The following is a 17,757-nucleotide window of genomic DNA, read 5'->3' on the forward strand; positions in this document are numbered from 1 at the left end:
GAGAGGGCACAAACTCACACACACAAACTCACCAGCACGGCCAAGTGACAGGACGGACATTGACAGAATCAGGCGTGGTAGGTGGCTGGTCACTAACCCAAAGCTGAGTGATAAACCCAGGAGGTGTGTGCTGAAAAAATTACCAACGGAGAGGGCCGTGTCCACTCTCAAGGGAGGAAAACCAGGGCCATGGTAAGGTAAGCCTACTCGCAGCTCCCTCCTGGAAGAGCTGGAACAGGACCCTGGTTTCCCGACTCTTCCAGAATGATCACTGGCAGCTCCACACGCCCTCTGAGAACACAGTTTACTGAAGCACATTTCTGAAGTACGGCCTCCATTCCCATGTGCTAGGTTAACATTTTGTCAGGGTGGCCAAGTTCACAGACAGGGAGACAATGGGAGCAAACACCAGAAGGGCGGGTTTAGGCATCTACGGAATCTGTTTTCCTTTGGCACTGCTGGAGGAGATGGTCTTCTGCTTTTCTCCGACAGTGAGGCTATCAGATGCAGGCTGACTCCCCTGCTTCAGGCTGGGGTGTAGGACGTGGGAGGGGGGCATCCAGAAAACAAAGAAGGCGACAAGACTAGTGTAACTCTCATTTTAATGGGTAGGAATATGTGAGCTGCTACGTTAGAGCCTAGTTTTTAGATCCGCTAACTCTGATCATGTTGATAACACTACAGAGTATGGGATGCATAAACAAAGAATTAAGAAAAACAAAACAAAACTGTGAGCTTTGGGTGTGTCCCAGGCTAAGCTAATTTTGTGGGTACTCTCGGGTCTAGTTTTTGAGTTAGGCCTCATGTAATTCAGAAAGATACCTGGAGTGTCAGAGAAGTCATCCCTGTACGTATATTGGTTAGAGCCTTTTTAAAAAAATTCCCAAATGTCTCTCTCTGCAGTTTAACTGAATAAAGGTCAGATTACTAGGAAGACGCCCACCAACCTGTGTAAGGTGTCACAAATCTGGCATATGGCAGATCTTGGAAAACTAAAATGTGCAAAAGGAGATAACGTAAGACAGAAACCGAAGGCCAGAAATGCATTCCAGGGTGTCAGTCAGCATGAGAGCAATCGGCCACAAACTGCACCTTTACCAACCGCCGCCTCATCTCGCACCTGTACGGCCCAGCAGACAACACCTGCTCCCGTGTGTGCATCCCTCCATGGCCTTGGATGCATTTGCTTACAAGCCCATGGCTGGCCATGACTATGAGTTTCCCAAGGGCAGAGATTATGATTTATCTCTAGATCCCTGTATATTTTATATAAGCAAAAAATTAAAGATTTTTTTAAAAAACAGGCAATTGTAATAGTTTGTAAAAGACATCGACTATGAGAGAAGGAGAGATTAAGATGTTCAGGGGGAATAACTGAAAGGCCCTGGGGACCAATTTACTGTGAAATGCTTGAGGACAGAGAAGAGGTATGACTAGAAAAGACCCTGGTGTAGGGTCTTGATAAAAGGGCCCAACAAAAAAAGAGGGGATACAAGGAAAGAGAGGGTGCAGGGTAAGGGCAGAGCCAATGAGAGCTCCACGCTGGGCCTGCTGGAGCTGAGGCAGCGTCAGGACTGTCCTGTCGAAGTGGGGACAAAAACACGGGCGGGTTAAAACCACGCAGGAGGTGTGCAGGGAGGCAGAAAGGGTGGCTGAGAAGAGAACTGCAGGGCAGACCAACATTCAAGACCGGAAAAGAATCCTAAGCACGTGAGGTGGCAGAGAAGAAAGCAAAGGAGCCTGGGGAGAAAAAATGAAACAGTGAAATAGGGGTTGGGCCATGCCGGCAAAGGGAAAGGAGAATTTTTAAGGAAGAAGTGACTGGTCCTCTACAATGTCAAATAGAGGACAAAATAAGAAGAGCAAATTTCCAGCGGATATGGCATCTGGGATTTCTCCTCAGGAGCTGCAGTACAGTGGGAGGTACCCACGGCAGTTGCGACCCTCTCAGGGCAAGAAAGGAGAAGCCCAGATGAGGGGAGAGGTGGCAGCTGAAAGGTCTGCAGGAAGGAGAAAGATACGTGTTTAAGGATGGGGAAAGCTCCCGAATGTGTACAGGGAACAGGGGCACATATATAGGAAAGAAAAAGGATTTCTAGGGAAGAAGATAAACTCAATGAGGGCAGGGACCGCATATGTCTGCTTCAACATCTGCACCCGGGAGCCTGGTGTACAAGAGGACACCAATTCCTTCTGCTGAATGTGCGGAGGAGCACGGGGAACCCACAGTTGTGTGGGAAGGAGGACCAAGTGCTCATAGCAGACAACCTCTTTATGGAGCGAATCGGGGTGGGAGGGTATCTGAGCAGATTCCAAAACGCTCCAAGAGATGGCCATGGACGGTAGCAAAATAGTGACAAGGAGTGACAGAGCCCACTGGTATGGGATTCAGTGTGATAGGGTTTATGAACAAGAGGAGAAGCCAGACACCAAAGGGATGCCAGCACCATCTCCTTACCCTGTGGGGGTAGAACATGGGGGAACAGAGCCAGCCCTTCAGGACTGAAGGTTCATGGCATAGGGTCCAGTTAGAGAAAGAAAACATATAGAGGATTCTATGAAGAAGCTAGAGTTACAGGAAGACTGTTTCTACTGTCGACAAATCAGAAAGGATCTGGAGGAGTGAGTAAAACAATGGCGGCCACACAATCGCTTCTTCTGTTTCCTTGTATTAAGTCAGTGTCTATATTGGCAATCTGTATGTCATTTGTATTCCACGCATATACACATGTATTATATGGGTATGGTGTGGGGATAGTAGATGGGAATGTGATCAGAACTCTGTATGTGTGTGTGTGTGTGTATTTTTTTTTTAAAGATTTACTTATTTGAGAGACAGCAAGCACGAGCGGCAGGGGCAGAGGGAGAGGAAGAGAGACTCTCAAGCAGACTCCCCATTAAACATGGAGCCCAACACGGGGCTTGATCTCACGACCGAGATCACAACCTGAGCCAAAACCAAGAGCCGGACCCGGACACCTAACCGACTGTGCCACCCAGGTGCCCCTAGAATTGTACGCATATCCTTGAAGACGCTGAGGCTCAGGAAGATGAAGCAACTTGCCAAGGGCACATGGCTGATATCTGGAAGCACCAGGATCTGAACACAGGAGTGCAGTGGAAAGCCTGGGCTCTTTCCTCTAGGACAGGTGTTTCTCACAATTGGGTGATGAGCTGGGAGAAGCAGTTCAGGCTAGAAAGGGTTGGGAAAATCAGAGAAGACTGGTGACATAATGGGCCCACATTCTGAGCTCCAACCAAAAATGAAGGGCTTGCCGAGGAACTGTCATAACACAGACTTGCCACCTCGGCTGCACTCTTATCCAAGGGGCACACCGTCTTGTCTCCAGAAGTCATTTCATTCTTTAAGGCCATCATCTCTTTTCTCTTTGAGAGTCTAAGCATGATCTGAGAAGGAATTCTAGATTCAGCAAAGGTGAACTTTGCTTCTTAAAGAAGTCAGTTGACAACAGCTCCTCCAACGAAGATCTTTCCCACCTAAGCTGAAGGATGGTCTGGCAGCCAAGCTTTCTTAACAATGACCCTGCTACCACTCAACTAACCTGACTGGCCTGTAACTTGGCAACGGATAGAGCTGGGCCAGTCTTTTCTTGAGATGCACAAGGATCTGGCTGGCAGCAGAGAATGGAGTGGAAATGCAGGGAGAGGCGGAGACAGCCTGAAGAAGACTGTGTGGCCCGGAAGAGATGGAAAGGTTACCAGCCCCAGGGTGTCCCCATTCCCAAGAGAGAGCTTCCATGTGTCTTTATAATTAGCCCCCACTTGGAGTTAGCTCTATGAATTTCGGTGCTCTTTTCATTCCACCTACTGCCTGTGTTTTCAGTTTAATCAGACCCCATATCCTGCCTTCCCACATCCATGTCCTCTAGCCAGGCTGCTCAAGGTGTGGGCAGGTCTCCTAAACACACTGCGGCAGACACACGCTCATCCTTTCCACCCATGACTCAGACTTCCTGTATTTATTCTCCCTCGTGGTTGGGGTCCCTCTCTTCACCAGCTCATCACGGGACTGTACGCTAATTCCCCCATGAGGGATAACAGACTGTCTGTAACCAGGTTCTTAGTGGCTTCAGTCTCAGTTCTTACTGCCCTGCCTTATGCTCTGCCTCCCAACAGGAACCTAGTTGCTTGTATCCAGCTTACCTCTCCCCTAGCCCTCACCAGAGAGCATTTCCAGGGTGTTCCACACGCAGACCACTCCTCCGTCTCCACACCACCTCCTCCTGGCTCCTTGTCTGGCTAATTCCCATTTATCTCTCAAGTTTCAGATCAGAATCACCAACTCCAGGAAGCTACATCTCACTGCCCACCACTCCCTTCCTGGCTGGATTAGGTACCCTGTCATCCTGGCATCCAGAACAGTGTAATTTCCTGAGCTTTCTGCACATGGAAATAGGATCGTTCATCTTGGAACCCTCCGGGTCCAGAACAGCACATAGCATGTGATATTCCATAAATACAGGAGATGAATGACTGAAGAGGGACGAATGGTGATGTTGCTTTGGATTTCGCCTCTGCTATACTGTGCTGGGCACACTTGGCAGTTTCCTGAGGCACATCTATTTCTGACACAACAGGAAGAACAGGCTGCCCCAGCCCAGCAAGCCTGCGCCAACCCTGCCCGTCACTCCTGAGGGCAGAGGCATTCAAAGATGACCTCAACTCCCTATCACAGATGACAGCAGGGTGGGCTGTGGTCCTTGTACCAGAGGTGAGCCTCAGGCTGTGACTAACATCCGTGCATCGTGGCCACTCACACCAGATAATAATGAGATGCACTGGCAAGCGTGTCCAATTCAATTGGAATTTTTATGTTAACAATCACAACTCATGGATATTGCTGGGAATTAGGAGGATAGAATTGAAATACTGAGGATAGAGAGGCACTTGAAATATTTTTTTTTAAAGATTTACTTATTTATTTATTCGACAGAGATTACAAGTAGGCAGAGAGGCAGGGAGAGAGAAAGGAGGAAGCAGGCTCCCTGCTGTGCAGAGAGCCCGATGCCGGGCTCGATCCCAGGACCCTGAGACCATGACCCGAGCCTAAGGCAGAGGCTTTAACCCACTGAGCCACCCAGGCACCCCAGGCACTTGGAATATTAAAGAAACAGAACAGATAGGAGATGGGTAAATTATGTATTTGCCAGGAACACGAGCCCTTAGGTGAAAACACTTGGCAAACACAGGGATGGAACACACTGGAAAGACTTGTGTGGGTGGAAGGGCAGCGGAAACAGAGGATGGACACTCGCAGAGCACCTAGCCAGGTGGAGGCACCAGCTCACAGAGACATTTGCTAGATCTCTGCTCACTTGGCTAAAAGAGTAAGTCTTGACAAGACCCTGGCCTGGTTGACCAGCTGGCCTCCCAAAGAGAAAAGAAACCAAGGAGACAGACTCAGTTCTCACTTGTGTAGGGAAGTGGCAGACAGAACACTTCATCACCCATGGGAAAACCAGAGGTAAGAACAGGTCTGTGTCCACAGGGCTGAGAGAGAGCCTTTCAAAACCATTCCCCAGAATGTATATATAATTCTGTGGCGCAAAATTCCGGAATCCAAAGCACATTAAAATCGAGATTTCAACTCCATATCACAAATAAGCATGACGATAACAATTTCAAAGGTTACAAACCAAGCCAGTGTGAATGATCCTAAAGAAGAAAACTGAAAAGTGAACTTAACACCAGAATGGAACCGGGTAAAATAAAGCCCAATGGAGATAAGGGCTGACACAAAATGGAATGAAAAAGAACCTGTTAAAAATGTATGCACGGAGGATAAAGATTCAGAAAGAAAACCAAAAGGCCAAGCGAAAAACATTCAAACTTACTCTCTTGTCAAAGAGAATGGTTTCAAATGGAAATGGAGATTAAAATGAGGGAAAATAAAACTCTAAGATAGGTGAGCACAGGCTGGGTTTGGGGAGAGCCATCAGATGGCCTGACTCTGATAAAGCGAGGAAGTGAGCAAGAAAGCCGGGGGTCAAGCCCTGCACACCATTCATTCCTGTGTCGTAGATGCAAAAGCTGAAGGCCAAGAATTCTCCACAATTTGCCCAGGAGGGTCTTCTTCCAGGGAACATTACTGGATCTCTAAGAAACAAGAGTCCGTCGTAGCTAGGAGCCGGCTGGGCGGGGCAGCGTGCACTGATGGAAGGAAGGAGCTTGAGAGCCCACAGGTGGCCAAGCCATGGAGTGAAACCAGGAGCCTCCCTCTTTGTGACTTTTTATCATGAGAGGTAACTCTTAAAAACTGGGGTGTGTATTCGTTGCTGCCAAAAATACCAGAGCTAATTCTTGCAGAGAACATTTTTGTGATCAGTAGACAAGTCTCCCCGCCTTCAGTGCTTGCGCCTTTCTTTCTTCTTCTACTGTATCTATTCATTTTACTAAATTGCTCATTGTCTCAGCTACTAAAAATATTTTCCAGTTCATTCTCCAGGATTTTTTTTAGATATATAATGATATATTGTTTACAATTAGAAACAGTTTTATTTCTCCTTCCTAATGGTTAAATGTTATCTTTCATGTTAGTACTTTAGCCAGAAGTTCTAGAACAATGTTAAATGTTGATGATACTGAATATTCTCATTTTTTAATGGGGATACTTTGACTGTCGCACTGGAGATGATGCTGGCAGCAGGTCCAGAGTACAAATTTACTTCATCCTTACTGAACATTTCCATTCAAAAGGCACAGCTGGTAATAATACTGGGGTATATCATCAAGGACTTGATCCTTGCCTTCCGGAACCCTCAAGGAACATACACGCTAAGTCTTTATTATATTAAGAAAAAGCCTTACATTACGGGTTACATTACTAGTTTACAGTACATTAATGGTTTTGAAGCAGTTTGGGGAAGGGATTTATACTGAATTTTATCAAGTCTTATCAACAGCCTTTTCAGCATCTACTGAGATCATTTTTTGTTTTGTTTTGCATTTTTTATTGTGGTAAAATACACATAACCTAAAATTTACCACCTTGACCATTTTTAAGTTAATAATACGGTGGTATTAATTATACTCCCATTGTTGTGCAATCATCGCCATGATAGGTCCCCATAATTCTGAATTTTCATCTTGTAAAAGTGAAACTCTTTATCCATTAAACAGTAACTCCCCATTATCCCCTTTCCCTAGCCCTGGGAAACCACCAGTATACTTTCCCTCTTTATGATTCTGACTACTCTAAGTGACTCATGTAAGTAGAATCATACAATATTTGTCTTTTTGTGACTGACGTATTTCACTTAGGATAATATCTTCAAAGGTCACTCATGTTGTAGCACATCATAATTCTTTCCTTTCTGAATTAATATCAGATTAATAATACAATATTGTGTATGATTGTGTACGTGTGTGTAAATGCCACACTCTGCTTATCCATTCATCAGTCAATGGACACTTGTGTTACTTCTATGTTTCAGTAATTGTGAATAACGCTGCTGTGAACTTGGGTGTACAAGTATATCTCTGAAACTGCTTTCAATTCTTCTCGGTATATTGCCGGATCATGTATGATGGTAATTATATTTTTAGTTTTTAGGAACTGACACACTGTTTCCATAGTGGCTGCACTATTTCACATTCCCCCCAACAGTGCAGAAGGGTTCCAATTTCTCCACATTCTTGCCAACACTTGTTTTCTGCTTTTTAACAGTACCTATTTTAGTGGGTATGAGGTGATTATCTTGTAGTCTTGATTTGCATTTCCCTAACGGTTAGTGATGTTGAGCAGGTATTCATGTGCTTGTTGGCCATTCATGTATCTTCTTTGGAGAAATGTCTACTCAAATCCATTGCCTATTTTTGAATGTTTTGTTTTTGTTATTGTTTTAGGAGTTCTCCATATATTCTAAATATTGCTTATCAAATACGATTTGCAAATATTTTCTCCTATTGTAGGTATAGCCTTTTTACTCAATAGATAGTGCCTTTTGATACATAAAATATTTAAGTCTTTATGAAGTCAAACTTGCCTAGTTTTTTTCTTTTATTATTCAGGCCTTTGGTGTCATAGCCAAGAAATTATTACCAAATCCACTGCTGTGATACTTCTGTCCTTGTTTTCTTCTTCTTCTTCTTTTTTTTTTTTTAGAAGATTTTATTTATTCATTTGAGAGAGAGACAGAGAAAGCACATGAGGAGGAAGAGAGGCAGAGGGAGAGGGAGAAGCAAGCTCACCGCTGAGCCAACTGGGAGCCTGATGTGGGGCTCCATCCCAGACCCAGAAATCACGAGCTGAGCTGAAGGCATACGCCCAACCATCTGAGCCACCCAGGTGCCCCATCCTTGTTTTCTTCTAAGAGTTTTCTTGTTTTATGTCTTACATTTAGGTCCTTGACCCATTTATTTTTTTAAGATTTTCTTTTCTTTTCTTTTTTTTTAAAGTAGGCTCCACAGCTAGAATGGAGCCCAACATGGGGCTTGAACTCATGACTCTGAGATCAAGACCTGAGCTGAGATCAAGAGTGAGACGTCTGACTGAGCCACCCAGGCGTCCCTTAACAATTTTATTTTCAAGTAATCTCTACATCCAATGTGGTGCTTGAACTTACAACCCTGAGATCAAGAGTCACACGTTCTACCAACTGAGCCAGCCAGGCACCCCAAGTCCTTGATCCAGGTTATCTCTTTAATGATATTTCCATTTGTTAATACACCATTTTTAAAATCTTCTCTACATATTCCTGTAGTTCTCTGAGTATCTGTCTAGCAGATGTGGCATTATGTCTTTTTCATGAACAGTCTGTTGATTTCATTTTTTCTCTGAATGGGCCATATTTTCTTACTTCTTTATATGACTTGTGATTTTTTTGTTGTTGTTGAACTCTGGGCATTTGAATCTTAATAATGTGGTAACTCTAGAAGTCACATCCTCCTCTTTCCCTAGAGTTTGCTGGGTTTTGCTACTATTTTTTTTTTTTTTAATTAATTGTTGTAGGCTGTCTCTGTGCTGAGAATCAGCCTGAGATATAAACTTATAGTCTTTTCCCTGGGATGTGCAGTCATGTTCTAATTTTTTGTATATGCACTTGTTTTTTGAACATCCTACTCTTTAATGTCTGGCTCTAAAAGGAGAAAAAGGGGGAAATGAAGGAACAGGGAGAAGGGCACTGGCCATTTAAATTCCCCAGAGGTCACTTCTGCCGGAGGAGGAAGGGCCTGCAACAGAAGTAGCAGTGGCTGCCTGCCTCTTTAACCAGCAGTAACAAATAGCTATCAGAGTGCAGCCCCCATATTTGGGGGGCAGTATCCTTTTTGCCCACCCTACTCTGCATGCTATGCACAAGCTCCTCCAGGAATATGTGCTCAGCTGCCTATCAAGTGGCCTCAGTTGAGGATGGGTAGCTGCTAATGTGCTAAGAGCTGAAATTGACCAAATTAACTGCAATTTGCCCTCCAAGTATTCCCTGAAAGTTATAAACTTTCAATAGACTTAAAAATTGACCCTTGAACCACACCATGGTGAGGCGCACTGGCCACTTGTACAGTTAAAATCCACATAGAACTTTTGATTCTCTCGCAACTTAACTAGTAATAGCCAACTGCCAACTGGAAACCTTAATGATAACGTAGCTAATTAACACATGTTTTGTATGTTATATGTATTACATATGGTATTCTTACAATAAAGTAAGCTACAGAAAATGTTATTAAGAATACTGTAAGGAAGAGAAAATACATTTACAGAACTGTACTATATTAATTGAAAAAAAAAAAAAAAAAACAAAAACAAAAACCAACCCACACATAAACAGACCTGCACGGTTCAAAGATGTATTGTTCAAGGGTCTTCTTGTGAGGTGCATCAGGACAGTTTCTGTCAGTGCAATTTTTGTCTAGGTGAGGAGAGAAATTCCTGGTGCTTCCTATCCTACTTTTTCCCAGAATTCTCTGCCAATCATTGCTTTTTGATCTAACTTTAGAATGTTAATAGCTTGCCTAACATTGGACTATCCTTGTTCTCTTTCGGAAGATCAATGCTTGGTTATGGTGGTTTACTTCTTTGACAGACTGTGTAATTCAGCGTTCTAGGACTTTCATATTTATGCTCATTAAACACAATTCAGTATAAGTTAATTCTGTTGTTTCCAAGTTATACCAGCTTCATAAAACAAATTATGTCGATTTCTATATTTTTTTCCATAATTTTCTATACCTAGTAGTAATTCACACACTGTTAAAATGCACTGGTTCTTAAAAGTTCCGAAGATACCATATGAATTTAGAGCCATTCTAGAAGTTAATTCTTTGAAAAGTTCTTCAAACTCTTGCTTGCTTGGTCCACTGAAATTTTCAATGTTCTGATGCATCTTTGATAATGTACACTTTTCTATCTTGCCCAGCTTTCCATTTCATGAATACTTCCTTACAATGTTTAATCTTCTCTGCACCTTTGATTTTACTTTTTCCCTGTTTTACTGATTAGATACATCAAGGGTAGGACTTGCAATGACATTTACTTTTATTGCTTTTGTACTAACTTCTAAATTTGCAAGTCTATTCTTCTGCTTTATGCAATTAATTTATATTTTTATTATTTGCTTCTTATGCTTTCTGTGAGTTTAATAGTTTCGGAACCTCTTTTAAGGAGAGGTCAATTCATTTGCTTTCATATTTTAAACTTTTTAACAAAGAATAAAGCTATGAGAACACCTCTAGAAGTCAACTTCTTACATTTTTTTATATTAACATTCATGCTGATTCCCACATTCACTTGTGTCTTCAACAAATACTGAATCTCTGCCACTTGCCACACCATTCCTGGCACTTGAAACACAGCAATGGCAAAAACGAAATCTCAGTCTTTATGATGCTTACAGCTAAGAGAGACAATAAGGAAGATAAAGAACAACAAATATAGCACATTAATCAATATTAAGTGTTAAAAATGAAAATAAAGCAGGGGGATTAGAAAAAAGCAAACGAGGGAGGAGGAAAGGGAATGCAATTTTCCACTGTGTACACAGGGAGGGTCTCACGAGAAGGTGAAAGACATAAAAGAAATGAAGAAATCAGGGCACCTGGGTGGCTCAGTCGGTTAAGCGTCTGCCTTCAGCTGGGGTTGTGATCCTGGATCAAGCCCTGCGGCTGGCTCCCTGCTCAGCAGGGAGCCTGCTCCTCCCTCTCCTCCTTGCTTGTGCTCTCTGTCTCTATCTCTGTCTCTCAAATAAATAAATAAAGTCTTAAAAAAAAAAAAAAGAAATGAAGAAATCCACCACGAGTGTATGGGGCAAGGTAATGGAGAAGCGTGCCATGTGTATATGGCAGGGAGGGTTTAGATGGAGAACAAGCCTTTCAGGCAAAAGGAATGTCAGTGCAAAGGACACCAACATAGCAGCCTGGAAGGTCTGAGGAAAACAGGAGGCCTGTGTGCAGTGGGAGTGGAATGAGCCGGGAGGACCGCAGCAGGAGGGGTGAGTGGGAGCAGGAGAGCAGCAGGAAGGGGAGATGTACGAGGCAGGCAGGGGCCTTGCTGGCCACTGTAAGGACTTCTGACTGTGAGCAGGGTGTGTGGCCTCAAGAAATCGTAAGTCTTCCACTTAGGGAGCGCCGGCCTTGCTCTAGGGTCTGCTTTGTTGGAAACAGACCAAAGCCAGGGAAGTGGGAAGCAAGACGACTAGTTAGGAGGCTCGGGTGAGAAGGTGAATCAGAGGTGGGCAGCAGTAGGGGTGCGGGTGGGAGAAAATGTCAAGACGGCTTTAGGCCCGAGCAGCTGGAAGAAGAGAGCTGCCATGTGCTCAGCTGGGAAGACTGGGTGGGCAGGCTCGGGGCGAAGTGGGGTAAGTCCCAGACCCTTAGGATCCTCCCTCACTCCTATCCTTCATTGGCTCAACAGATGATTTAGGGAGGATTCTTTTATTTCCAAGTGGGAGCAGATTATTTATTTGCTCATTTACAGATTCCTTGAAACTGCAAGTTCAGAACCACTAGTAGTAGCGATTACTGCCACTTACGGAGTGTTGCCTCGGGCCTGGGGCTCCACACTGTGTATGGACCATCATCTCACATGCAATGACCCTAAGAAAGTCTCTTACGATCTCAGCCTCACAGCTCAGGAGCTTGGAGCTTAGGGAAACGGAGTCACATTCCCAAGATCTGCTAGAGAGGCATGAAGTTAGAAATGAAACTGAGATCACCCTAGCCCAGACCCTGAGGTATCTGACTTCTGCTTTTTTAGACTGATTTAGATTTTCTTGGTAGTGCACAACTCGATAAATTCTTTTAAATGTGCCAGTCATTTTTATACTTCGGTCAGATTCAGAGTAGTGCACGGGTACCCCTTTGGTTCACAGCATTCTTTCCTCTCATTTCTAAGTTTTCATTTTATACACTTGAATTTACTTAATACATAATTCAAGTCATATCTTCACAATAGATAATTATTTTTACCAGCATTAAAAAGACTTCTTTTTTTAGGGGCGCCTGGGTGGCTCAGTGGGTTAAAGCCTCTGCCTTCGGTTCAGGTCATGATCCCAGGGTCCTGGGATCGAGCCCCACATCAGGCTCTCTGCTCAGCAGGGAGCCTGCTTCCCTTCCTCTCTCTGCCTGCCTCTCTGCCTACCTGTGATCTCTGTCTGTCAAATAAATAAATAAAATCTTAAAAAAAAAAAAGACTTCTTTTTTTTTTTTTAAAGATTTTATTTATCTGACAGAGAGAGATCACAAGTGGGCAGACAGGCAAGCAGAGAGAGAGAGAGGAGGAAGCAGGCTCCCTGCAGAGCAGAGAGCCCAATGTGGGACTCGATCCCAGGACCCTGAGATCATGACCTGAGCTGAAGGCAGAGGCTTAACCACTGAGCCACCCAGGTGCCCCAAGACTTCTTTTTTTAATATGTGTATATATTCAGGAAATCATGGGTTATTTCTTGAAGGGTAAATAAAAGGCTAGTAAGGGGCGCCTGGGTAGCTCAGTGGGTTAAAGCCTCTGCCTTTGGCTCAGGTCATGATCTTAGGGTCCTGGGATTGAGCCCTGCATCGGGCTCTCTGCTCAGCGGGGATCCTGCTTCCTCCTCTCTCTCTCTCTGCCTGCCTCTCTGCCTACTTGTGATCTCTGTCTGTCAAATAAATAAATAAAATCATAAAAAAAAATAATAAAAGGCTGGTAATACTGGTAAGCTGAAAAAAAGAGAACCAGGGCAGAAATGACTTTGTATATTTCCGCCTGCATTTATTACCCATCATAAAAAGAAGGGCCTTTTTCTACTGCTTCTTTGGGAGGACTGTGGAGGGAGGGAGTTAAAAGGAACATCTGTAGTAGGAACCTAATACTTTCATGCAGACCTGCCAGGGTTTGTAGAGATGATATAGAGAGCTGAAATACAGCTGAGACACATGTGAACACTGGGGCCCCAATGTCCCCCAAGAAAAGGCAGCCGCAAGCTTTGTGAGCCAGGTAAAGCCGAGTAAGTAGGAAACAAAACCCTTCTACCAGAAGATTTCACTTTTTCTTTCCTGGCTGAATAAATCAGAAGTTGAGTGAGGACAAGTTTTACTCACTACTAATGCCCACCCCCCATTGTTTTGCTTCTTATCAAACATCTAGTCTCCTCTGTGCGCGTGCTGTTCCAGATCACCTGGGGTCTTGTTAAAATGCAGCTGTCCACAGAGCATCTCTGGGGTGCTGCAAAAGGGTCTGCACTTCTAACAAGCTCCCAGGGATGCACTTACTGGTTTCCAGCTCAAATTTCGAGGTGGAAGAACCAGACACTTTACAAGTGTCGACTCATCTTCATAACATTACCTCCCTCCTCTCTTAGAAGAAAAACCTGAGTCCTAAAGAGGTTAGGTCCCTCTGTTCACTGGAACTCTTCTACAAGTCCTGCCAACTCAGCCCAGATGGACCACACACCTGCCCCATTGCCACCGACCTCCCTGCTGTCACCCTGGCCCAGACTACCACTGCCTCCCACTGAGATGGCGACAGCCAGCTCCGCCTGTGATTCTCACTGCACCTTCTCCCAGTAGCTATCAGATCACCTTGGATCATTCTCTGCTAAACTCATGCACTCCTATTACTTTTCTGTTACATCCTTCAGCGGTCTCTCTCTAAAGCAGTATATCATTGGATTTTTAACACAACTTGATGAGATTTTAACACATTTAGAGTCACTGTAATATATATTGTAGGTAGTCTTCGACTGTCTTATTTTGCTTTTATGTCTCCTCAATGTTTCTCAACCTAGTCTGCTTTTTTGCCTTAAAAAATGTTTATTACTTTTTTTGATGCTGATTTAGAATGCAGACAAGTTACTTCTTTTAGGGGGGAGAGGCAAAGGGAGAGGGAGAGAGAGAATCTTAAGCAGGCTCCACACCCAGCGCGGAGCCCAACATGGGGCGTGACCTCACAACCCCAAGATCGTGACCTGAGCCAAAATCAAGAGTCGGACGCTAGACGGACTCAGCCACCCAGGTGCCCCAACATGTTACTTTTAATTCCAAGAGCAGATACTATAAAGATGCGTAATACACTGTCAAACTAGATACTGGAGTTCCTTTTGTGGAAAATTAGCATTACGGACTTCCTTCCAGCCCTCTGCCAGCCTTTAACTGAAGCTGTGGACAAACATGCTCTTTCCTCTTTCCAGCCCATCGTGTGCTTCTCCAGTTTGTAGAAGCCTCATGAACAAAAATGCCTTGGGCAGAGGTGCCCAAAGCTGACAAAGGTAATGTCAGAGCTGGCTTTCTTTCACTGAAGCTCTGGTGACAGAGAGGAGGCCAATTTGGGGGTAGGAGCAGAATACAGAGTACTGACTCATGGGTGGGAAGGTGGGCTGGAACCCGATGACCAGTAGGATACTGTGACTTGTGACTTTCTATGATTTTTCTGTCATGTGCCTATAATAAACCAAAAGGAACTAATAAAATATTCCTGGTAAGTTACATACCCACTGCTAAGCTCGCTTTGTTTTCAGTAACAATAATTACCTTCATGGGTCTCAAAGGAGCAGCCAACCTAGCTTTCTACTAGACAGTTTTCCTTCACAGAGACATAAGGGTTAAAGTATCTTTTCCTTCAAATTTTGATTTAAATTCTAGTTAGTTAACATGTAGTGTAACATTGGTTTCAGGAGTAGAATTCAGTGATTCATCACTTACATATAACTCTCAGTGCCCATTACAACAAGCACCTTCCTAAGTACCGATCACCATGTAGCCCATCCCCCACCCCCTCCCTCCAGTCAGCGTGAAGTCCTTAAGAGTCTTTTATGGTTTGCTTCCCTCTCTCTCTCTTTTTTTCCCCTTTGCATATATTCATCTATTTTGTTTCTTAAATTCTACAACTGAGTGAAATCATATGGTATTTGTCTTTCTCTGACTTATTTCACTTATCGTGATACACTCTAGCTTCATTCACGTTGCAAATGGCAAGACGGTATTCCTTTGACGGTTGAGTAATATTCCGCTGTCTATTTATACCACATCTTTTTCGTCCATTCATCAGCTGATGGACATCTGGCCTCTCTCCATAGTTTGCCTATTGTTGATAACACCGCTATAAACATTGGGGTGCATGTGCCCTTTCAAATCAGTATTTCTTTATCCTTTGGGTAAATACCCAGTAGTGGAATTGTTGGGTTATAGGGTAGCTCTATTTATAACTTTTTAGGAACCTCCATTCTGTTTTCCAGAATGGCTACATGAGTTTGCACTCCCACCAACAGTGTAGGAGAATTCCCCTTCCTCCACATCCTTGCCAACATCTGTTGTTTCCTGAGTTAATTTTAGCCACTGTGACAGGTGTGAGGTGCATCGTGGTTTTGATTTGTATTTCATAAGTGTTAAATATTAATACACAACAAACAGCAGACAAAAAACATTTTAAATTATCCCAAGACATTAAAAGTCTTCTAAAAAAGATGAAATGTATTAGAGGACACTGAAAAGGTAAAAGGCAGATCAAGTGGAAAATGCATGTTGTATTTTTACTGAAGTTCCACATGCAACCCAAATATATAGGATAAGAGAATAAAAATTTCAAATTTTTTTAATTTTTAACTTCAGGATCTACAGCTTCCACATTTTTCTATTAGATCAGCGGTCAGGGGTTACTACTGCTGTCACTCTGCTTCACTGTCCTTCCTGAAGAGCCCAGAGCCAGGGGCCATCTGTTTAATCTCTACTGTATGCACGGAGGTTAAGCAAGCACTTAATGCACAATGCATGCGCTTAAAACACGCTGACAAGTGACAGAAGGAGACTGTGTGTGTACGAGACATCATTTGGGGACCTCTCTGCAACAAGGAGCCCAAGTCTGTCCTTACTTCATCTCTGAAAGGACTAATAATAGCCCTTTCAAATACATTTAGGGAGAAAAGTTCATGATGACAGGCTTGGGAGGCAATCTGGACAGATGAAGCAACAGACTTGAAAGGTAACCTAAGGACTTTCGATGCAAATGAAGTGGGTGGGAACAGTCTGTCTGGCCAGCTTTGCCCTTAGGAACACACTTCAGACTTGTGTCATCTTCCCTCAAGTATGAGTGGTTTTTAAGAATGTGCCTGGGCAGGAAAGGGGATCAAACTCACAGCTCTTTTCTCTGTCATTGGCAGAGCAGAGAATAATAAGCAGAAGACTTAAATGTGCTAGAAGTTTCTGTCCCCGATGATCAAAGATTATAGACGGGAACACTGTTGTAATTAAAGTAACAATAAACTGCCTCCCAACAGGGCAGGCTAAAAAAGACACCTTTCCTTTTGAATTGCACTCTGTGTGAAGTGTTATCTATTTCTAGTAGCTAAGGATATTAAATGTTCTTATGTGGGAAAAAAACCCTCACATTTTCACATGGAAGGAAAAAAATTATAACTCCCACTTTTATATGGTAGGACATCTAGATACATCTATTTTATATGAACTAAGTAGTGCAAATCTACAAAATAGCAATTGAGTTGTCCTAGAAAAGGAAAGGTGGCATCAAAGTTAGAAAGAATTACCAGAATAAGAATGACAGAAAGAGAAGACACACAAGCAGAAAATCAGACAGACAGACACATGGAACTTTCTGGAAAAATATTTCTGGTTAGCAAGGAGGAACTCCCTGCTGTGAGGCTGTAATTCTTGGGCTTCAGTAGATGAAACAGCCCTCAAAACCAGACCTTCTCACTCGCCCGAATTATCTGGTCAACCAGGCACCTTCTGCCATCAGTGAGGAAGTGGTAAGGAGTATTCTGGTAGCTATGAAAGTATATTAGGACACTGGCATTTGTGACTTTTAAATAAATAACTTAAATATTTCCAGTTACTTTCTTTCTCCCAAACCATAAGTTCTGATATAATTTCCTCCTGAAGGGGGTGCCCCAGAGCAGCACAGCGGAGTGACAGGGAGGAGACTCCCAGGGAAGCACAGGCTTCCCCAGCCCAGGGCAGCTGCTCACCAGCGTCTCTTCACCCAGTTTCTTCAGAAAACACATAATGTAACCCTCAGAGCTACAGGGGTTAGAGACGGCAACAGGCTGTCTGGTCTCCGTCTCCACACACCTGAAGCACCATCAGCCTGAAGTAGAATTATCCTTACCCCACCTGCTCCAAAACACCAGGCTGTCCCCAGAACTCAAGCAGCTCTGTTTGCGTTTCGGCTCCGATGTGAAGGGTGATTAAACTATCAGACATACTCCCCATTACTCCCACTTCCCTGCAGTTGGTGTCACTCAGTCAGACCACTGGAGTCTCTGCAAGTATAAGATTCAGACATCAGAACTACCAGAAAACCATCAACGGACTCAC

General features: G+C 43.7%; 1 protein-coding gene across 1 annotated transcript in view; it reads right to left on the reverse strand.

Moving 5' to 3' along the window:
* VOPP1 (VOPP1 WW domain binding protein) overlaps nt 1-17,757 on the reverse strand; it is a 106,020-nt gene that overhangs the window by 2,851 nt on the left and 85,412 nt on the right. The window lies entirely within an intron of this gene.

The sequence above is a fragment of the Lutra lutra genome, chromosome 11 (genome assembly GCF_902655055.1).
Source record: "Lutra lutra chromosome 11, mLutLut1.2, whole genome shotgun sequence".
NCBI classification, from domain to species: domain Eukaryota; kingdom Metazoa; phylum Chordata; class Mammalia; order Carnivora; family Mustelidae; genus Lutra; species Lutra lutra.